The sequence below is a fragment of the Alosa pseudoharengus genome, unplaced genomic scaffold, assembly GCF_046254945.1.
Source record: "Alosa pseudoharengus isolate Yale_2024_CS ecotype anadromous, Long Island Sound unplaced genomic scaffold, YU_APseudo_1.1 YU_APseudo_1.1_scf_8, whole genome shotgun sequence".
In the NCBI taxonomy this organism is placed as follows: domain Eukaryota; kingdom Metazoa; phylum Chordata; class Actinopteri; order Clupeiformes; family Clupeidae; genus Alosa; species Alosa pseudoharengus.
This window is the reverse complement of record NW_027468870.1, coordinates 2,996,482-3,020,592: the sequence shown is the minus strand read 5'-3', so window position 1 is coordinate 3,020,592 and position 24,111 is coordinate 2,996,482. Positions and strand designations below refer to the sequence as shown.

General features: G+C 41.2%; 1 long non-coding RNA gene and 1 pseudogene across 1 annotated transcript; both read left to right on the top strand.

Annotated features, from left to right (window-relative positions):
* The first annotated feature begins 3,600 nt into the window (after positions 1 to 3,600).
* LOC143112221 (uncharacterized) lies at positions 3,601 to 4,604 on the top strand. Its single transcript, XR_012984693.1, has 3 exons — positions 3,601 to 3,690; positions 4,220 to 4,299; positions 4,386 to 4,604. It is a non-coding gene; the product is annotated as an uncharacterized LOC143112221 (long non-coding RNA).
* Positions 4,605 to 4,614: 10 nt separating this feature from the next.
* LOC143112012 (uncharacterized) lies at positions 4,615 to 22,143 on the top strand (annotated as a pseudogene).
* Positions 22,144 to 24,111: the final 1,968 nt, after the last annotated feature.

Genomic DNA, 24,111 nt, shown 5'->3' with positions numbered 1-24,111 from the left:
AATTTCCTGGGCTAGTTGCATCTTTACCTGGTTTAGGGAATGGTAGAATTGTTGCCCCTTTCCAAATGGTTGGTAAATTACCTTCATTCCATACCTTATTAAATAGACTAAGGATGTTCTCTAATACATTGTCAGGAAGTTTCCTGAACATTACATAACATAAATTATCACTCCCTGGAGCAGAGTATGCAGTATTATTCAGTGCCCTTTTAAGTTCTGACATACTAAAGTCTGCATCCATAATAGACATATTTTGTTCTAATTGATTTAAGACATTCTTGTTTGCTTTCAATACTTCTTCTTTCCGTTTCTTAAAACGCTCCTCTAGATGGCTACCCTTGTGAATATCTGCAAATGCTTTATTAAGCATATTGGCTTTATCAATATCTGAAATAGCATTAATCCCCTCTTTCATTAGGACAGGGATATGAGGAGGCTTATATTTACCCACCATCTTCCTAATCATCATCCATACTTGATTTAGAGAGGTTTCCTTTCCTATTGAGGAGCAAAATTGTCTCCATGACTCTCTCTTAGCCTCCTTAATAACTTTCCTGGCTATAGCCTTCTTTCTTTGATAACTAATAAGATTGTCCATAGTTAGTGTCCTACGCAATAACTTAAAAGCTCTATTCCTGTCCTTAATGGCTTCTGAGCATTCATCATTCCACCATGGAACATTGATTTGTTTCTTAAACCTTTGGCTAATAGGAATACTTTGGGAAGCAGCAAGTAATATAGAGGAGCTCACTATTCCATTCATTTCATCAATTGATTGCTCATTGTCTATGGATAGGCTTCCAATCTCTTGACATAATTCCACATATTTCTCCCAATCAGCTTTTTTAAACACCCATCTATGAGGTATATAACCTTGTTCTATCTTAAAGCCAACATCTATTTGACATGTAATTGGGAAATGATCACTACCTATACTAGTACTTTGATCTACTGTCCACTCACATCTGCTAGCAATGTTCTTATCTACTAGAGTAAGGTCAATACATGACATTTCATTTTTATAAATATTGAGTCTAGTGCCATAACCATTATTTAAACATACAAGCATTTTATCATTCATCATTTCTTCAACAGCTTCGCCGTTCAAGTCTGTCTGTTTACTGCCCCATAAACTATTGTGAGCATTGAAGTCGCCACACCAGATCTCTCTGTGGCTTTTCGTAAGAACACTTTTTAATAATTCATTAGTAAGTGCTTTACATGGATTATAATAATTAATGATAGTAAATGTACCACAATCTTTATTAAAAATTTCAGTTATTACACATTCATGGTCTTTAGATTCAATGCGTTTGTACGCTATTCCTGATTTAATAAATGTCATACATCCACCACCTCTACCTTTTTCTCGGTCATATCTGATGCTATTGTATCCTTTTAGAATAAAGTCAAGGTGTGGCTTTAGCCATGATTCTTGGATACATATAATTTCAGGCTTCTCGTGTAAATTATGTATATATCTCTTAAACTCTTGACCATTAGCAATTACACTTCTAGCATTCCATTGGAGAATAAGAAGTACCATTAAGATTTTACTTAGTATTTTGACCAACATGTTTATTCATCATCTTTTGTATCTTACTTGTTTGTGAGCTAAATCCTAAAAGGTCATTGGCAGTATCCACAATTAATTTGATCTTATCATTTCCCGTTGTGAGATCTGTTACTTTAGTAATGACTGTACAAATAAAAGCAAGAAAGTCATTTTTCTTTATCAACAAAATGTCTTCTGACATCTTTTTAAATTCACAACATTCTGTCTGGAGGCGTTCAGCTGTATTTACATGTTGAATTTGTTCCTTATGGCTCCTTTGATTCTCTCTACTGAATGATCTTTGATGATTATCAGATGATCTCCCGATCGTTTGCTCTATCGGACAAGGGGGGATAACAGCGTTAGCTGGCATAACATAGCCTCTTTTCTCTATTTCAATTTTCTTAACAGCCTCTGCATAAGAAACTTTGTGTGAAACTTTATATTTCTGAATTTCTCTAGCCTCCTTGTGCTTTTCACATCCACCATAGGCTGCACTATGGTTTCCTCCACAGTTACAACATTTAAACACCGTTTCTTGATCGCATTTGCCATACTCATGTTCTCCCCCACATTTAGCACATCTTGGTTTTCCTCTGCACTGATTAGCAACATGACCAAACCGTTGGCAATTGAAGCACCTTAAAGGTGGAGGAATGTATTCACGCACTGCATAAGACATATATCCCATTTGGACTCTAGATGGTAGATTAATCTCTTTCTTAAAGCATAAGAGAATAGACAAGCTTTCAGTTTTCTCTTTACCTTTTATCAGTCGTTTGGCTTCTGTAACACCGTGTTCTTTTAAACTTTCAATGACTTCTTCTATTGTCACTGAGATTGGGATTCCAGATATTACCCCTCTATTCTTAGATGCCGCCCCTGGAATGTGAGAAGTTATCTTGAGATTATTAAGTGATGTTTTCTTAAGTATGTTGCTTTGTTGTTCTTCAGAATTAGCAAAGATCAGTAATCTCCCGTTCCCCATAAATCGTGCATGGTTAATCTTTCCAATGTCCTTCTCTATTGCTTTGGTTATATGAATTGGATGTAGATCTGGTCCACCTTTTTGTTCAAACACTATAACCACTTTCCAAACATCATCCTGATTTCTCAAAGGCTTGCTAGCTTTGCTTCTTTTCGTTACTACTGAAACTACTGAATCCCCTTCGCTGTCTGATCTTTGCCTGGCATTCTTTCTGGTGACTGTTTCCCAAAACATATCCCCATCATTAAGCATTGCGTCTAGACTTAAAGATGCAAAAGAACCGTCAGATGTCTCAGCCATTGTTCAATTTACATTCACTGTGTAGTTTACCGTAAGCGTTCAAACTTTCCGTAGTGTTTTCCACGCTCTCTCAAACGCCGACAACTCCTTCCTCCTTCCGGGTCCTAGAGGCCTTCCTTCTGGGTTCTCTGTTGCGCGCTACGTTCCAGATAACTCGGGGCTGTGGGCGTGTAAGAAAAGGTAAGAAAATTGACTCCTGAAAGCAACAGGCAGGTGCAAAGTAAAGTGATTATAAAGGCTGATGCAGACTGGTGATTGGTCGGAAGTAATGAATGAATGAGTGACGCATGCATTGAGTCTTCCTGACAGAATTTACGCTAACGCTTCCATTTCCGTCCAGAGCTGTATAACAAAAGTTGAGTACCTTGATGCATTCCAGTGCCTAATGCATTTAATTGTTTTAGTTCATGAAGAAAAACTCCAAAACAACACCAAATAATTACCAGGTATAACTGAACTGTAATACTGCAATAAAAAGCTCATGTATGATCACTATATACTGTACATTTGAGATCCATCCATACATTATGGCACAGAGGAATGAATGTTACGATTTATCAACAGACAAACTCCCAGAAAGTGAAATTGAATGTCCTTCTGAATAGTGAACATATTAGATACCTCCCACACTTTGTCCCAATGCCCTACTGCATAGTTTGTGAAGCGTGGGGTAAGAAACCGTGCCAGAGGAATCCGTGTGGAGTAAGAAACCGTGCCAGAGGAATCCTACCTGTTCAGGAACTGTTCAGATTTACAGGGATCATACCATTTAGGGGGAGCCCCACACCAGTATAAATCTGTGCTTTGGTGAACACAGAAGGATTACTTTGTCTCTCTTCAGATGAAGGTATGGACTAACTAATCACAGTTATTTTTAGACTTACTCTTCACAGAACTGAGATAACTGTGATGAAATACATTTGAAGACGCCTCTTGTTGATTAGACCATCTATGTGTACATGATACTGAAAAGTCTACATTTTTAGTGTAGTATTCTCAGGGGAAAAAAACAAACGTTCACAAAGACTAAGCTATACACATATTATGTTGGTAACACACACTACACATATTTAGTAATAAACTGTGCATCTGTTTAACTGCGCTCAATGTTATTTGCCGATATTCCTGCTTTCTTTAAATGCCTAATGCAACTCCTAATGGAGATGCATCTAACACGATGGCACACTTCACCAATTATCGTATCCAACCTGAAAGAGAAAGTTCCTCTCTGCGTTGTGCTGTCACTGAGCTAAACTGTGCTAAAACTGATATGAGGTGGTTTTTCATTTGCAAATATTCATTCATGCATAGTGCAACTAATATCGATCGATCTGAAAAAACTTCAGTGCTTCTCTGGTTTGTCTCACCTTGTGCAGGTCTAATGAACTATCAGAGTATTGTGGAGTGGAAGGAAGGAGACTATGGAGTCACAAACCCCACAGAACCACAGCCTTGGGTACTGTTGCATTGTTTTATATTTAAGTTTAATCATAATGGGTGAGAGTGTTTCCCTTTTAATGATTGATTATGGCGTATCTTTAGTGATGATGATGCCTCCAGTCCAGCTGATGTACAGCCTCCTGAAAGCCCAACAGTGTCCACGGACATCAACCAAACAAGTGAGGTCAAGGAGAAAGAAAAAAGAGGGGTGTTGACCATAATAATAACAATGGATCACTTTTGCTGTAATTAACTTAACATTTTTACATCACTATCGTCTACCTAAGATATTTATATGATCGTGACAGGTGTGAGATTGTATCATAGTTAAATGCGTGTCATATTACAGATACAGATTTCTTTCGGTTTCACCTCTAACATTCTTCAGGTAAGAGACACACCCTGGCTCCGTTCGAAACGAAAGACAGCTGCCTGCTGCCTCCCTCCCTAAATAGAGAGCTGTCTCACAAGACGTGACTTTGAATTGAATGAATCTTTTAAGAATGAGCGTAGCACTCTAGAATCTTTGTGCGTGTCTAGAAACACTACAGTACGACATTAGCAAAAGACTGACGTTAAACTAAATTTGCTTACAGAAGCTAGCAGGCTAACAGTAGAAATTAGTTTGACGGGCGGCACATATAGACCAGACGCTATCAATGGTTACAACAATGGTATAATCAGATAGTAAAGCATTTATTTCGCATTACAAATCTACAAATCTAAGCAAAATAATGTCACACAAATTACATTTCAACAGATTCAGCAGCCATTATGGATGTAATCCGCCATCTTTGTTTTCAGATATCTTAGAAGGCAGCAAAGATAGTTTTTTCCCATTTCGAACCGCTCTTGCAGCCTCGCTCCCCAGTTAGATATCTTAAAAGGCAGCAGTTTTTCCCGTTTCGAACAGAGGCCCTGTCTGTAGGGTGTTCTACATAATCCTATTAATATGCATAAATGAGTATTGTTTTCATCAACAGATCTTCCTCCACCTGGACTGATTGAGGTCACCGCAGTGAAGCCAGATTCTGTGTGTCTGAAATGGGGGTCTCCTGAGGGACTGATTGGGGAGCAGCAGAAATTCTGGGTCACCTGGAACAGCCACACCGCTCAATGCTCTCTCCCAGTGCGAGGGCTCAACTTAAACATACAGGACCTGTCTCCAGGAGTCACGTATGATGTCACAGTTGCCACACTGGGTGACCATGGGAACAATAGTCAGGGTGTGTCAGCGTGTTTTTGCACAGGTAAGGAGTCAGACAGGAACAAACAGGTGTCGAAACCAAAGATAACATCTGGTCCCGCCTGCTCAGAGACCTGCACTGCGATTGATAGATTGATAGTATTGTTATCTTGTCATGTGATGTGGATGGGAGTGTAGAGCAGCCTCCTTTGTCCACTTTCTCTTTTCATTTCGTTTCTGTTTGGTTTCAGTCAGTCTGTCATAGAATTCTGCCATTCACTTTCATCACCACACACGTTGCAGTTTGAGTCGGCACCCCAGTCACACCTCTAAACCCTTAGGTGTCTCTGGCCTGTTTCAAGAATATTTTGCTTTGATGTAGAGATTTTATAACCTCATCAACACCTCACATCACTTGGCCACAGTGTTAAACTGTTTATCGACAGTCTGCCACCTTGTAGCCTTTTGCTAGTTATTATTGTTCATAAACGTTGTCTTAAAGCAACACCAAAGAGTTTTTTGTACCTGTTTTTTGTGGCCTCGCTCGCAATGGGGAATTCGACTCCGAGCCAATCAGCGAGCAGGAGGCGGGAGTGAGAGACGATGTCGAGATTCTGTGCTGTGTTTGAATTGTAGTCCTCGAGGAGTTGGCAATGGCATAAGTTAATAAAGCAATTCAGTCCTGTTTATTTTCTGGCCTTGAGTGGACAATAAAGTTGTGAAGTTTCAATTTTTAGCCGTTAATTGCTGTGGTGAACGGTTCGCGAGAAAATTACACTTAAGTGAATAATATATAATTCAATTTAATCATAATTCTACTGAAGGTTCTGCGCCCATCTCCCTACATTAATCTCGGTGGAATACTTCGAACCTTTCGTTCAACACATAACAAACCATATATCAGAATAAACAGCTGACCTTACTGAACACAAAGGTGTAAAGCAGTCCCCTGTACAGTTAGCCGTTCCAGAGTAATCCAGTTCTGAATTTGCAGCAAATTTCGACATGCATGGTTGTCTCCAAATTTGGGCTTTAGTTTTACAATGTGTTTAAATTATTCTACATGATTTCATAATGGGCCAAATACAAAATAGATGTTACAAATATCGCCTAGATATCGGTAAATCAGAGGACAGCTGACTAAGAGTTTGTGAAAGTGGCCTTAATGATCACAAAATGCTAAGCATGCATCTATGCTATTTGAGTTTCTTAAAACTGAGCTGTGCTTAAATTGTTCAATACATGATTTCATAACAGGCCAAATATAAAATAAATGTTAAATATATCCTAGATATCTAAATATTAGATGATCAAATGATTTACAGTTCTATGTAATATGCCATGTTTCATGTTTTTGTAATGTTTCATAGGCTACAGTGATGCAGGTCTACTGCTGTGAATAGGCTTAATACAACTTTGATCATTTGTATAGCCTACTACTGTATTAACTTTGGCCTTGGTGCCCTGACATGTGGCCTTTGTGCCCCCCACCAAATATGCCCAACTGAAGGCCAAGTAGCCTTGCCCCTAAAATGGTGAAATTCCATTATTTAATGACATTTATGTCAAAGATACAGGAGAGTGATAATACACACATAGCAGCCAATAAAATCTGTTCAATATCTGACTGCTTGTATTGCCTCATGACCTCAAAATTTCCCTTGTTGTGTGCAGTAGAATTTTGATGCATCGCAATGCATTGCAATGCATCGTAGAATCGAATTGAATCGAATCGTTACCTGGTGAATCGTAATCGAATTGAATTGTGAGTGCAGTGCCAATGCACACCCCTATCGCGCAGTAGCCTCAATATTAAATTACAGCATGTGCGGCAGACCCAGTATGAACGAAGCGGCGTGTTTTCAATGATCACATCTAGCTTTGACAATTGTGATGATATTGTAGCACCGTCGCCGAGGCTATTTGCCCCCGTGTTGGGCTTTCCCCTGCGTTCCCCTGTGTCTTCTGTTTTCCCGGCGTGTGCGTGTGTGTGTGTGCGAGTGTTTGTGTCTCCCTCTCCCTCCTGTGTCATAGAATGTGTCAATGAGTTCTGATGTGTTTTGATTGGGGGGAGGTGTCCGGGAGTGAATATTTAGGGGTTCAGATAGGTTAGCGATCGATAAGGGGAGGGAATAGAATAGGGGGTTCTAAGACGTCTAGTAAGTTTAGTCAGAGTAGAAGTGGATTACGTGCGAGTGAGTTGTGTTGCGTTTTTGGCCGATGAGTGTGAATGACGAGTGATTGAGACCGTGATTTATCAGCGATCAGTTTGTTGTTTTGTAGTGGACACCTCCTGTTGCGTACGTGCACTAGCCTGTACATCTATAGGAAATAAACTACCGGAGTTTTGGAACGATATATCAGCCTCCCCGTCTCCTAACTTCTCATCGGCGTTACAATATGTTATCTTCAACCTTACTGTTGAATAGTAATCTGCTATTTGCTATTCTTCCACTAACTTTTACATTTGTATCGCAAAGCTGTCATGGTCATTTACATCCATCTTGTTCGCTTTGGTGGGGAATGATTGTTGTGGGCAATTTCTGAGCGTTGTAGTGTAGCTTACTTCACGATCGAGCTGGCGCATAACATATGTCACGGCCAAACGTTAGCGATTGGGTGAAATCAGATCCAATCATTTCAAACTTCTACCATGCATCCAGCTTGCAAACGTTCGTCAATAGCCGAGATCCCAGACCCTTGTAGAAGCGAAGCGTACCAAGGGGATGGCAAATGGCCAGGCTACTCTCATACATGCACGCATGATTACTTGAATTGCATATCTTTGTTTTATTATATTAGTCTGACTCAACAACTCTGAGAGTAACCATGTCAGTGGCCAACAAACATTAAACATTATAATAATATTCAAATATTCCCGTTTAATTTCTAATATTAGGCTTGTTTTTTAATCATTTGCGTTGACAGTTGTACCGAGGAATTAATTTGTTTAATGAATCGCTCCATGTAGTATTCTGCTATATATTTCTTCTACAGAGATTCCTGAACCACAGAACCTAGTGACTGAAACTGATGCCACATCTGTGTCAGTAACATGGAGGAAACCAGCAGGACTGGATCAAGTCTCGTACATTTTGACACTCTGCAAAGATGGAGAATGTGTGGAGAATGTCTCCACAGATACTGTGGAATATGCATTCTCCAACCTTCAAACAGACACAGAATACACAATAAGTGTTTGCACTACTAGCCTGAATGGAAATCAGAGTAAGGCTGTCCTCCGCACCATAACCACAGGTAACAAGTTTCAATCTGAACATACAGTTGTGCTCATAAGTTTACATACCCTGTACATACACATGCTAAAGAATCAAAATAGCCCCACATCATCACATACCCTTCACCATATCGGTACTTTCCATAAAATCATCTCTCAATGCAAATCAAACCAGCTATTAGGCTAACTGAAATAAAACCATGGCAACCTCTAGGTATGGTGAAGGGTATGTGATGATGTGGGGCTATTTTAATTCCAAAGGCCAAGGGAACTTTATCAGGATGCATAGTATTTTGGATCCATGAAATAACTGACCTTTAAAAAATAAAATCTGCCTGCCTCTATGGGAATTTTATTACATTACATTACATTACATTACATTACATTACATTACATTTGGCTGACGCATTTTTAGCCAAAGCGACTAACAACATGGTAAACAGTTTAAGTTTTAGAGCAATTCTCAACAATATTAGGACAATTTAAAAAACATTAGAGTACAGTAAGAATAAGTGCATCAGTGAGTGCTGTTTTTAACAGTTGAGTGTCAGTTTAAGACGGCTGGTGAGTGCTAGGATCAACAAGACTTGTTGTAAGTGTTGCTATGAGAGGAGATGTTCTCTAAAGAGCTGGGTCTTCAGGAGTTTTTTGAAAATGGAGAGGGATGTCCCTGCCCTTGTAGGAACTGGCAGTGTGTTCCACCAGCGAGGAACAACAGATGAGAAAAGTTTGGATTGGCCTGAGCGTACCGGAGGTAGAGCTAGACGTCGTTCGTCTGAGGAGCGCAGCGGTCTGGAGGTAGCGTATATCTGTATGAAGGCATTCAAGTAGGGGTATGTATACTTATGCCCCCTATGTTATAATGTATAAGGCATTATATAGGGGTATGTATACTTATGCCCCCTGTATTTTAAGGGGGCATAAACATTTATTTATGTATTATACATTATTTATTCTCAAAGAAAATTGGTGTCCTTAAAGGTTGGATTTTCCTCATTTTTTATTAAGGCATTACAGTAAGATGAGTTGTGAAGACTGATCAGTAGTTATATGGATGGGTACGTCAGTAAAGAGTAGCTATATAGATGGGTATATCAGTAAAAACTGATCAGTATCTATATGGATGGGTACGTCAGTAAAGACTGATCAGTAGCTATATGGATGGGTACGTCATTAATGACTGATCAGTAGCTATATGGATGGGTACGCCAGTAAAGACTGATCAGTAGCTATATGGATGGGTATGCCAGTAAAGACTGATCAGTAGGGATATGGATGGGTACGTCAGTCAAGACTGATCAGTGCAGTAGCTACAGTGCCTATAAAAAGCACCCACCCCCCTTGAATATTTCCCCTTTTATTGCTTTAATAATCTTTGTAAATTTAATTTGGCCTTTTTTTACAGAAGTTTACAAAAATCCCCTCTTTAATGTCAAAGTGAAAGCAAATTTCTACAAAGTAATGTTAAATACATAATGCAAAATAAGCTATTGCATACATATTCACCCTCCTTAAAGGAGATATCCGACCGAGTACTGTCGATAGGGGGGAAAAACGACCCCTGTTAGCTACGGGGGCATGTTCTAAAGACTGCCTTTGTGCCTCTTAACAGACACAAAACAATTAAATATTAAAAATGCAAAATAAAAAATTCTGTGCAACATGAACAGGGTCCTTACGTGACAAGATGTGTTTTCAACTCATACATTGTGCAGAAACCGTTTAAATGTAAAGTTTGCACTGTCACCTACCTCCTTTCCCATCGGTCACTTCAGCGAAAGTCTAGAAGACATAGAGACATAGACTCACAGAGGTCATTAGCCTGACGAGCCAGACCCACATCAAGATGTAGGGTCTGGGAACTCACCATTGGCAGTGCTCAATCCGTGGGGTGAGATAAACGGTTGTCTTTCAAATTCCCTCTGCATGCAATAGGATAGCGCTAGTGTAACGGATGCCAGCTAGCTTAGCTGTGCTTGTAGAACGTTGGTAAACCTTACTCCCCGACGCCTCAAGAGTGCTGCTGGCATGCAAGCCAGGGCTATTGGGCTATTGGCTCAATTGTTAGCGTGCTCGCCTCCCGATCCGAGGTGCTGCTGTTCGCGGGTTCGAGTCCGGGCGCGTGCAGGACTGAATCGCGCAGGTTCAACACAACGCAGGTTACATTGGTGCCGTGACCCGGATCGGGAGTGAGGTTTAGGGGGGTGAGTGTAACGGATGCCAGCTAGCTTAGCTGTGCTTGTGGAACGTTGGTAAACCTCACTCCCCGACGCCTCAAGAGTGCTGCTGGCATGCAAGCCAGTAGCCTGGGCTACGGCTGGGCGATATATCGGTATTACGACTACGACCGATATATTTTTGAAAACGATATGTAGTTGAGACAATATCGTAATACCGGTATTATGTCAAATAATAGGCCATTTTATCAAAACCACTTGCTCTTCTGTGTTCAGACCATTCAGATAGCCGCAGCTCTGCTCAACTGCGCCCCTTGCGTGTGCACGTTCTCCCTCGCAGCACTACAAACTTTCAAACATGACGGACACTGAGTCAGATTTTGTTTACCTTGATCAGAGGTTGGTGCTGATGCCTATTCCGTCGGCACATTAACGGCTAGACCGAGAATTCTCGTTGTGAAATCAAAATTCCACTGGAACTCCAAGCGGTTTTGTACACGCAGATTTAAGTTACAACACATTTTACAGACTCACGGTAAAATGTCATTTTTGGTACATAGCCTAGCTAATTTAAATACACTGATGAATGCTTGCGTTTAGCGATATACAGTAGCAGATCTAAAGTCCTCAGGGAGACAACCTACACACTGGTTTTATTAAGAGGATATGCACGCGACTCGCGAGCAGTTAGGGCATCATTTTTTATGATTCCTGAAACCCCATTCAATCGTGCATAGGGATTTTTCTTACGAACCGGAACATGCAAAAATGAACGCATACAAAACGACGGTAGCGTATATCACACTCTTGATGAGTGACTCAGTTACGTTGTTTAAGTAGCCTTGAATTGTTTAAAACTATTTTTGTTGTTGATAGCAACATGTCTAGGCCATCATAGTCTACATTTGCTTGTCATCTAGGCCCTATCAAACCCTTACAGGTAAAAAAAACTGCATTGTGTGACAAAACTGCAGGTTTTTTCAATATTGTTGTGCCCAAAATAGCCTATTGCATTGTGCAGTACAATGTAGGCCTGCGTTGTCCGTCAGGGTCAACTTTTGGTCTTTTGTTATTTGCACAGCTTTATCAGAGCAAGTGTAGCCTACGCCTATTGTAGGCCTATGTTATTGTTTACACTTTTTTGCACAGCACTGTTAGAGCAGTCTGAAATTAATATAATTAAAACTGGCTGTGTTGTCATAATTGTTGTGTTGAGTGAATATATGAAGCACTTCGCTCTTTCTGTTTGAAATATCAATATCGTATCGATATCGTATATCGCCAATCAGCCCCAAAATATCGGGATATCAGTTTTGGTCCATATCGCCCAGCCCTAGCCTGGGCTATTGGCTCAATTGTTAGCGTGCTCGCCTCCCGATCCGAGGTGCTGCTGTTCGTGGGTTCGAGTCCGGGCGCGTGCAGGACTGAATCGCGCAGGTTACACTAGGATAGCGCTACAACTCACGAGTCCCATGTTTTCCCACCAGCGGAGCTAGTTGGCTAGTTGAACAAACTTTTGCCAACTTAAAAAAAAGCTTAACTCGAGTCACGATTCAAAGACCGCTGTTCGCCAGCAGCAGCATCCATCTAGCATGTTTTCAATTAGCAGGGAATTCACACGGAACCGTTGCAACTCTGCCGTCATTATGTTGCCCGTCCACCAATGTGATTGGCCTGACCGAAGTTTGGTTTTTCCAGCTCGCAAGCCAACGGAGAGTCACTAGACTACCCTGGCTGCAAATTACATTTGCTGCCGCTACGGTGCGTCTAGATTTCTAGGCTAGGAGGTCATACCCTCTCTACGAAAACTTTAAAGGAACACGCGCAAATACGGCAAAGCCCGCTAGCATAGCAACATGCTAACACAGTCCAGCCGCGCACCAGAGCGTTTGAGTGCACGTACCGACACGGGAGAGGTATGACTCAACTCGTGAAAGTTAAGGTAAGAACATATATTACTACTGACATTGGGTGGCGTGTTCCTTTAAGTACCCCCTCAAAAATAGGTAATTGAGCACTGTAGTGGTTATGACCATATCAGTGACTATGTGACTACATGGAAACGGTCCAAATGATGCCTGCGGCTTGCACAGTAATGTAGTTACATAGTGCAGTTACATAACATGCCCCCAAAAACTGGCATTGTAGCTAACTGGGAGCTCTGTGCATTAGCTGCAGCTACTCCAGATTGCTAGCACCGATTTTTGTTGTTTTTTTCCCTATCAACAGTACTCAGTGACATCTAGTGATCAAGATTCAGGTAAGATCGGCCGGATTTCCCCTTTAAAGTGACTACATCCTACGCCAACAGCGATCCAGCCAATTGGTGCTAATAGTCTCACAGTTAGTGACATGGAGATTGCCTGAGTGCAGTGAATGTGTATAGCAATAGAAAGACGTCTGCATCTGGAGGATCCAGTCACTGGTCAATCAGTATTCCTGGCTATAATTCCACCATGAAGACAAAAGAACACTCAAAACAACTCAAAGAAAAGGTTATTGAAAAGCATAAAAGCATAAGTGAGGGGATAGATACAAAAAATTTTCAAGTCACTGAACTTGCCATGAGGTTTAGTGAAATCCATCATTAAGGAATTGATGGAATATGGCAAATGTGCAAATCTGTCTAGAGCAGGCCAACACCACAAACTGAGTGACTGTTCAAGAAGAACAATGGTGAGGGTAAGGCCACCAAGGCACCTATGACAACTCTGAAGAATGTAAAAGCTTCTGCAGCTGAGATGAGAGAGACTATGCACACAACAACTTTTGCCTGAGTTCTTCACCAGTCTGTAACGATCCTGTTTTCCCTGCCCCTCCTTTGTTTGCCTCCTGTGCCATGTGCTCCACTGTTCCTGTGCTGCACTCTGTCAGTAAAGTCGGTGTGTGCTGTCCTGCATTTGGGTCCAGTTAAGAAGCAGTCCGTGACAGAATGACACAGCAAAGCATAGACCCAGCGGGCATTTATCAGTTTTTGAAATTCAATTTTGATTCTAATGTTCCTTGGGAGCCTTCTTGGGAGCATTTCTTGGTGGACAATGAGGACGTCTGGTCCACCGAAGACGACGATGACTGGTCCACTGAGGAGTGGTCAACAGACCATGAAGGTTTCCCTGAGCACCTCTGATCCTGATCCTGATACCGCAGAGGCCATTTCTGTTTCGGTACCTTCCCAAGCCTTGTCTCCTCCAGTGGCCAGCTCTTTGTGTCCTTCAGTGCCAGCCGCACAGTGCGCTCCTCCAGTGACACTTCCATTCTCTGTCCCAGCTCCTCTCCACCCTCCAGTCCCGGCTCCTCGCCTCCCTCCGGTCAAGGCTCCTCGCCACGCTCCGGTCCCGCCTCCCTGCAACTTCTGGTCCCTTCCTGTTCCTAACCTCCCTGTTCCCATGACTCCAGTCCCCAATGCAGTCCCAACTCCGACTTCGGCTCCGGTCCCTACTTTGACACCGGTCCCGGTTCCAGTCCTGGCTCCAGTTCCAGTTCCTGCTCCTGCTCTGGATCTGGCTCCGGCTCCTAATCCTGATCCGACTCAGGCTCCTGATCCTGATCCAGCTCCAACTCCGGCTACTGATCCAGTCCCGAGTTCGACTCCGGCTCCTGATCCAGTCCCGAGTTCGACTCTGACTCCTGATTCAGTCCCGAGTTCGACTCTGGCATCTGATCCAGTCCCGAGTTCGACTCCGGCTCCAGTCCCGCATCAGACTCCTGCGCCGGCTCTGGCTCCTGATCCAGCTCTGGCTCCGTCTCTGACCGGCCATCCGCCGGGCCGTCTGCCTGACCCTCCTGCCTTTGGCCCCCTCCACCCACCCTGCTTGGCCTTCTCCTTTTTTTTCTGTTGGACCGTCTGGAATCCGGCCTTTAAAGGGGGGGTACTGTAACGATCCTGTTTTCCCTGAGCCTCCTGTGCCATATGCTCCTGTGTTTTACTTCCTGTCCTTGTGTTTTAGTTCCTGTCAGCCATGTGCTCCTTTGTTTGTCTTGCCATGTCTCAGTTCTCAGTCCATGTCTTGCAGTCACCTGTCTCTTGTTTTACCTTGTCTCTTGTCCACCTGTGCCCTGTTAGCCTTGTTAAATCCCTGTGTATATAAACCCCTAGTTTTGTGATGTGTCATTGTTGTATTGTTCCTGTGCTGCACTCTGTCAGTAAAGTCGGTGAGAGAATACTCTTTGTGTGCTGTCCTACATTTGGGTCAAGTTAAGAAGCAGTCCGTGACACAGTCAAAGTTCTATGGGTGAGTGGCAGAGCTCTTTAAATCTTGACTAAAGTTCATCCAAAGACATGTGGGAGACTCCATGGTCAAATGGAAGAAATTTGTTGGTCTGATGAGACCAAAATTGAGAATGGTGTTGGTAGCATCATGCTGTGGGGATACTTCTCGATTGCAGGCCCTGGAAGGCTTGTAAAGGTAAAAGTAAAATGAATTCAGCAACATACATGGAAATCCTGGAGGACAATCTGATTCAGTCTGTAATTGAACCACGAGTTGTGTTGATAGAAAAGTGTTAGAAATAAAACTACCCTTGCATCGCATTGCAATAGTCTGTTTCATAGGTCTGTTTACTTTTCGGCGCAGTACTACTAACTGGAGCAGATAAAATTCTGCCACTGCTGAGAAACTAGTCCCTCAAAATGTAAGGTGATCATGGTGATTACAGGTGTAAAGGCTCTTCTCAGAGTAATGTGTGTGCATTGCTTCATTTTTTAACTTGAGCTGGAAAAACACTTCATTGAATATTAAATTATTTTGATCATTATTATCAAACTATTCCATAGGAAATGGGCCAACCAAGTCTCCAGTCAACAGTGAAAAGTAAGTGTCATCAATCTTGCCATGGATATCAAAGACCCTGTAGGGGATACTTGTGTATTTTGGTAATGTCTCTATAGTTATCTGACTAGTCCTCCACCAGTCTTGTACACAGCCCATCAAAAGCCTAAGTCTGTTTCTTTTCTCTCACAGCCATCCCAGCGAATTTTTGCCAATCGAAAAACTCACAGAGAGATGCCAACAACTAACAACAGGCAATCCAGCATGTTTTTTACTTCCAACAAAAAAGAGTGACATCGATGGAAATTCAGCCGTCAGAAGATGGACTTTCGGAGGAAAACACAAGAGTAGGAAGATTAAAACAGTCCTCATGGTTGGAGAAACTGGAGCTGGGAAAACAACTCTCATCAATACCATGGTCAACCACATCTTAGGGGTGAAATGGGAGGACAGACTTTGGTTTCAGATTACGGAGGAAAACAAAAAGAAGTTGCTTACGGAATCTCAGACAAGTGAAATCACTGTGTATGAGATGGAAACATCCTCTTCATATCTCAGAGTTATTGACACCCCGGGTTACGGAGATACTACATCAAAAAAGCTTGACAAGCAGGTTTCACAGAACTTGGACATGCTGTTCTGCTCTGAAAATGGTATTCATGAAATCGATGCTGTGGGTCTTGTGGTGAAGTCTACACAGAATCGCCTTACCGAATTTCAGAAGTATATATTTGATGCCATTCTCTCCCTGTTTGGTAAAGATATAGAGGAACACATAGTGGTGTTCATCACACACTCAGATGGTCTACCTGCTGAAAACGTCCTCACTGCCCTCAGAGAGGCTGAAGTGCCTTGTGCCAAAGATGACCGTGGGAGACCACTCCATTTTCTGTTCAACAACCGACAAACTGAAAACCGTGAAGAAGAACACTTCAGGAGGCCCTGGGACTTGGGACAGCGCAGTATGGAAAGCTTTTTCAGTTTTTTGGAGCGTATTGACGCAAAAGAGTTGAAGATGACAAAGGGTGTACTGAGAGAGCGCAGAAGGCTGGAGGCCTGTGTCAACAACCTGCAAGACGCCATCAAGATGGAGGAACTGAAACAGAAAGAGCTACAGCAGACTCAAAGAGCCCTGGAGGAAAATAAAGGGAAATCAAGAAAAAAGAAAGACTTCACTTATGCAGTTGATGAGCCTTACAAAGCCATGGTCCCAATCGAGTCGTCCTGGTGGCATTTATCCAAGACTGCCACCTGTTGCCTCTTCTGTAAGGAGAACTGCCACTACCCTGGCTGCTGGGTGAAAGACCTCTCCTGGTGTAGCGTCATGAAAGATGGCCGCTGCACTGTGTGTACAAACAAGTGCCCTGTCTCGGCTCATGCCAAGCAGAAGATGATCGATCTATGAGCCTAAAACTAGAGAGGTTACAAGAACCAGCGAGACACTGAAGCGACGATATACCGATTTAAAGGAGTACAAGACAGTAATTGAAGAAGAACTCAAGGAATCAATATCTAAAAAGGCCGCCTTGTTGGAACAGGTTTATCAATGTATTGTCAAACTGGAAGACATTGCATTGAAGAGGAACTCCAACACTCTCATTCATCTTGACTTCCTCATTGAGAAGATGAAGGAAACCGGAGCCATTGAGAAGGTTCAGAAACTAGAGGAGCTCAATAAGATTATTCAAGCTCCAAATAAAATCACATTGGCTCACTTGGCAGGTAAGAAGATACTTGTTATACATTTACATGCTATTGAAATCATTTTACATTTACATTTATTACAGGCAAAATGCACTGTACTGTTATCTGAAATCTTATTATTATTATTCTATAACCAAAATGTATTTAATTAATTCAGCTTGAACCGTTTAAAGTAACTTCGTTCAGACTTTGTAATGTCTGATACTTTATGCAGATTACACTTTTTTTTGTCTTTTACAATGGTCTTTAACGATTGACCATGTCAGACTAGGCGATCAGAGAACCACAAATTCTTGCCTGCGTCTTAGTCGGGAGATTGGCCACATTACAAGATCATGTAGCCTATCTATCGTAGACTTCTCGTCCCATCTCCTCATAGTGTCAGTGCCAACACAGGAGTTGTAGGAGATTCTCCAAAGACTTTTGGTCGTGGAGTCGTGGAACGTCGCAGACAATAAATCACGGGTTGTTGAATATGTCACATTACAAGATGCGTTCCTCCTTTGTCGTCGTTCTTGACTTTTCATATTTGGGCACGACACTGGAAATTTGTCTGCTATGACAAAACTGTGGCAAAAATCGTGTAGTCTGTATAGGGCATAAAGGACAAGGCTGCTATGTATTTTTCATTTTTGTAAACTTTATGCTTTTTGAGATATTAACAAAAAACAAGCTTATTTTTTTGCATTGGTATTATGACATCATAGACAACATCCATTAAACTATCTGCCTATCAACATCCATTAAGCTTTCTGTCTACCAACATCCATAAACTATCTACATTTAAATTAAAATTTCAACTTAAACTATCATCCACTGTATTATGACATCATAGACAACATCCATTAAACTATCTGTCTATCAACATCCACTAAACTATCTGCCTATCAACATCCATTAAACGGTCTATCAGCATTTGTTAAACTATCTACATTCAACTTTTAAACTATCAACTTTTAAACTATCAAGATTGATTAAACTATCATCCATTAAACTATCTGTCTATCAACATCCATTAAACTATCTGCCTTAACATCCCCATCAAAAATGTTCCGGATCAACATCAAATGAATGTCACTTTGATGACCTAGGCTTAATATCTCTAGCTATGTTTTGAATTTAAACTCTGTAATCATTAAATTTTAAGTATGTCAATCTAAAATACAAAATTGAAAATAAATAAAGTAATGTAGGCTACCTCTCACGGCAATACCTTGATGGCCCACAGGTGGGCTGCGGTCCACACTTTGAGAAACTATGTGTATCAACATCCATTCAACTATCTGTCTATCAACATCCATTAAACTATTTGTCTATCAACATTCCTTAAATTATCTGTCTATCAACAACTTTTAAACTATCTACATTCAACTTTTAAACTATCTACTTTTAAACTATGCAACAATTAAAGTATTCATTTTTATGATATAGCTAGTTGAAATACAATTATTTTACCATTTGCATTTCTTGCAGATGACTTAGTCCCTGAGAATTTAACAGTAGACTCAGTGACAGCAACATCGGCTAACATTAGCTGGGGCCTCTCACGTGAGACGAAGCAGCTTCCACACAGCTTCCTGATCTCCTACCAGAGTGAAGGGACTGAGCCACAGACCATCTCCTCAGAGTGCCGCAGTTCAGCCATCACAGGGCTGAAGCCAAACACCGAGTACACAGTCTCTGTCTCCACTCAGCTACTGCACGGAATAAAGAGCCAAGCTGCAGTCACTACAGTCCACACAGGTGTGCCATTTCAAATCACTCTTCACCATCATGTATCACTGGTCGCACAGGTGTGTCCTTTTTTGCTAACTTTTGGCTTCTGAAGACTATTCCAGAGTGAAACTGCCAACCCGAATTGTCCCCAACATTTACCTGAAGGGCCCTTTAAGCTAGCTCCTCACATGTATTTTAGGCAAAATGATCGTTAACGCAAACATAATCATGACAGGGTGTTTGTCAGTTAGCTATGGAATGTGTTCTGTAATTCTTTGACAAACTTCAAATTGCCTGTATGAGGTGGAATCTCTCTTTCACATTCCTCCACAATCATATGCCCCAATCCTTTGTCCAGTTTCAAAACAACAATCTGTATAATTGTTAAACACTACTTCAATATTATTTTCATTCCATTACAATGTTTTTATAGAACTCCCTGTACCAGAGACCCTAACTGCTGAAGCTGGTGAGACATCTGTGTCGGTGACATGGGGGAAGCCAGCAGGACTAGACCAGCTCTCTTACTCTCTGACCCTTAGTAAAGATGGGGAAGCTCTCGAGACCGTCTACACAAAATCCCTCAGATACAACTTCTCCGACCTACAGACAGACACAGAATACACCATCAGTGTCTGCACCACACTGAGCAATGGAGATCACAGTCTGGCCGTCGTCCACACCACACACACAGGTATCATATTTCAATCACAACATCCGGCAGGAGAAACAACAAGACTTCAGTTGTGGAAGCCATTTTTAATTGAATTTAACATGTTACTGTACCATTCCCCTTCGCTCATAAAACCCAATTAATCAAAGAGCAAATCAACATCTTTTGCAGGGAAGCCTCTAGCATGTGGAGACTCGGACAATGGCAGACCTGATGGGAATCATTCCATAAGAGAATTAATCGAGAAATGTCAACCAATAAAAACAGGCACACCAGCATGTTATTTGCTTCCAACAGAGAAGAGTAACATTGAGGGAAATTCAGCACTTAGAAGATGGACTTTTGGAGAAAGAGACAAGACTGTACCTACAAAAACGGTCCTCTTGATCGGAGAAACTGGTGCTGGGAAAACAGCTCTCATCAACACCATCATCAACTTCATACTGGGAGTGGAATGGGAGGACGGAGTCTGGTTTCAGATCACAAAACAAAACACTACAACTGACATCACAGTTTATGAAGTTTTTGTGGAAACTAGTTCTTCATGTCTGAGAATTATTGACTCTCCGGGATATGGAAGTGCTGATTGGACAGAACTTGACCAGAAGACTGCAGAGAACTTGCGATTTTTGTTCAGATGTGAGGATGGAATCCATGAAATCGATGCTGTGGGTCTTGTGGTGAGATCTACACAGAGTTACGTCACACAATTCCATCACTGCATCTTTGAGCCCATTCTCTCAGAGTTTGGTGAAGGTATAGAGAAGAAGACCGCAGTGTTCTTCACTCACTCTGAGGGAATACCTGCTACAAACGTCCTAACGTCCCTCCGTAAAGCCAAGGTGCCTTGTGCCAAAGATCCTGCCGGAAAGCCTCTCCATTTTCTGTTCAACAACCAACAAACAGAGCGGCATGAAGAGGACCAAGAGCGCGCCTACTATGCAGCATGGAACCTAGGAAGGGACAGCATGAAAGAGTTTTGGGGTTTTCTGGAAGATAGCCAACTGGGATTTACAGATGCATCAGAAATTTGTGTGAAAGAGCGTAAAAGGCTAGAAGCTCGTGTCAGTAACCTAAAAGATGCCGTAACCATGGAGATCATGAACCAGAACAAGCTTCAGCAGACAAACGAGGCCCTGGAAAAGAACAAAAGAAAATTGGACAAAAATGAAAATTTCCTCTTTGAAGTTGAAGAACCGTACAAAGGGAAGGTTTCAATTAAGTCGTCTCTATGGCAGTTGAGCAATGGAGCAATGTGCTGCCCCATATGCCAGGAGAACTGCCATTATCCAGACTGTGGGTGGGTCCAGCACACATCCGCTTGCATTGTTATGAAAAATAACAGGTGTACAGTGTGTACTGGGAAGTGCCCAGCCTCCAGTCATGTCAAACAGCGGAAGATCTTCATACCTGAAAAGAGACAGGTTGTGAAGCACGCTGTGGAGTTGAAACAACACTATGGTGAACAAGTGGACGTTAAGAAAGCAGTTGAGAAGGAGCTGAATAAATCGAAAGCTAAAATGTCAAATTTGCTGGAGAAAGCCTACCGGTGCATGTTTAAACTGAAGACCACTGGCTCAAAAAGGGATTGTATGTCCATACTTCCACATCTACATTACTTCATTAACAAGACAAAGGAGATGGGAGATGATGACAATGTTCAGAAATTTAAGGAACTGTACGAGCAAATCCAGACTCCTTCAAGAAGAAGAGCCAAATTCTTTACTCGGCTTTAGACCTTTAGATCTATCTATCTACATTATCTATCTATCTATCTATCTATCTATCTATCTATCTATATTGTTACTTATTCTTTTGTTTAGTTTTTGCTGGGAGTATAACATAGAAATGAATGAGGAGAGGAGAGTGTACAAACTTAACATAGCAAATATCTGAAGGTCATTTAGGTCATAAAAGATATTGAGCTCACTTTCGTTTTAAATGGTGGGAGATAATGTTTTCAATCGTGTATTTGAATAATCAGAGTCAGCGATTTTACCGTTCAATTGATTAATTGAAATCATGTTATACAGGTTCTTAATGTTGTTTACTGTAAGTTACATAACTGACACAATTAATCAAAGATTATAATAGTTGTGTTATGATGGTAATCAATCCATGGCATTATATTGTTTTTGAATAGTTTACTGAAATGTCATCTTAATCTCTTTTGCAAGTCGTTTTTGAAATATCTTATTATATTCTAATCATTGATCTTACTGACAAAAATGTTTTTGTACTTGTATTGGTTTAATTGGCATGATTTTGTTTGTTAGGCATTATGGGAACATTTATGCACTAAAATCTGTAAAGCAGACATGTATTGGGATTTGCATGCAGGTGTTCATGTACTATGTGCATGCATGCAGGGATCAATTAAAAGTGTGAGTCCTTTAACTATTTGTACAGAGGCCATTAATAAAAGAAAGAATGTGAAATGAGGCTTTTGCGCAACAGGTGAAGAAGACAGAATTACCCATAATGTGCCTTTACTGTAGTGGATTTTTTGAGACAGAAATGAGAGGAAAATAGTGATTAAAATGGCTATTTAAATTGTACACTAATGCACTCTTGCACATTTTAAATCTGAAATAAGGAGGGATGTGAGGCAGCTATTAACTGTAAAGGATGCATCTACAAATGAAAATCTGCAGCCTATGACGCAAATCCAATAGCCTAAAAATGTCTGGTCTGTGGATGTCTGCTTTAACTGTTGACAGTTAGGGTTGCCACATTTGATTTGTGAAAATCCAGGACACCCCCCGCCACGACGCCCCCCCCCCCAAAAAAAAATAAATAATAATAATAAAATATATATCTTATAAATTATAATGTTTAAGAAATGCTGCTAATTGTACTGTTGAACTTAGGCTATTAGGCTATATGGGATGCATTGTCATTTTAAGGTCGCTCAGTCTAAGCTTTTTCAAAAAATCCCTTTCACCAGTTCTTGTAAGATATAAGGCTAATCCACAAACACTAGCCTTGTATCAACAATGACACGTGGAACCTGCCAGTCTATCTCTAGTCTATTCGCTGCTTGGCCCCCAATTAACTTGATTTAGTTTTTCAAAACACAACCTATCAAAATGCCACACTTATTCGCTAATTATTCACACTCAGTCCTCAATACAAACACTCATTACTTTACTGAACACCATCCGATCGATCATTGCCTGTACCAGAGTCTGTACCACATTCGGCTCCAAGGGCCCATGGGTATCGATCATAGACTGTATAAAATATGGACAAAGCGTCTGTGACGTCACCCATAGATTTTTTATTGCAATTTTTACAAACTTCCAGGTTGGCTTCATTGTTCAGATTAGAATGTTGCCGCTTGATATCGATGCGGATCTCCCACTCCCTTGGTCACTCCCTTTAAGATTCAAGATTTGTCACATACATTTATACAAAGTACAGCATACAGTGAAATGCTTAGTCCTCTGACTTAAATAACTGTGCAATATGACATTTTAATATAGACATAAATAAATGAACAATGGGAAAACACATAGAAGGTAGGCCTAAGTATGACATCAGTATTAAGAGTCCTGTTTCACTAAAGGGGGGGGGTGGATCCCTACAATAAAAAAAACTTTGGGAGGCCATTCTTCATATATGACGATTTTAATGTAACAAACAGAGGAAGGTCTGGATTTTAACCCGTTTCGAGACTCGATCTCTCACCTACACTGTACGTCAAGGTACAAGCGAGGTAAAGTACTGTAGGAAAAGGTCCATTTCAATTTAAAGAAACGTCCAGGTTTCCCTTAAACCATTAGACATGACAGCATACTTGACTGGAAGCATTCCTGAGTCTCACACTAAGGGAGGAGCATCACACTTATCTGTGTTTCACTAGTTGCCCCCCCACCCCCATATAGTCATCAGACAAACACGCACAAACAACAAAAACTTGTTTGACATGATGTCATTATTTGATAAGGACCAGGGGCGTAGCAGCAAATTCTGGGCCCTATGCACAAGTGGTGGCCATGCCCCCCCTCCCCCAACCAACCAACCACCGGCTGTAAGAATGAAGCATGAGGTTCACAACTAACTACTATCTAATCACACATTGAATTAATCTAACAACTCTTATATGTACTGTATAACAGAAAATAATCTTATTACCCAAGACTTCACTGAATTTCTGTTTTATTTGAAGAATGTTTAAAAGCTAGAACATGAAATGAATGAAAACACTTTTGGCTGAGAGAACAGCTATCTATACAAATTGAACACTTTTGGCTGAGAGAACAGCTATCTATACAAATTGAACACTTTTGACTGAGAGAACAGCTATCTATACAAATTGAACACTTTTGACTGAGAGAACAGCTATCTATACAAATTGAACAC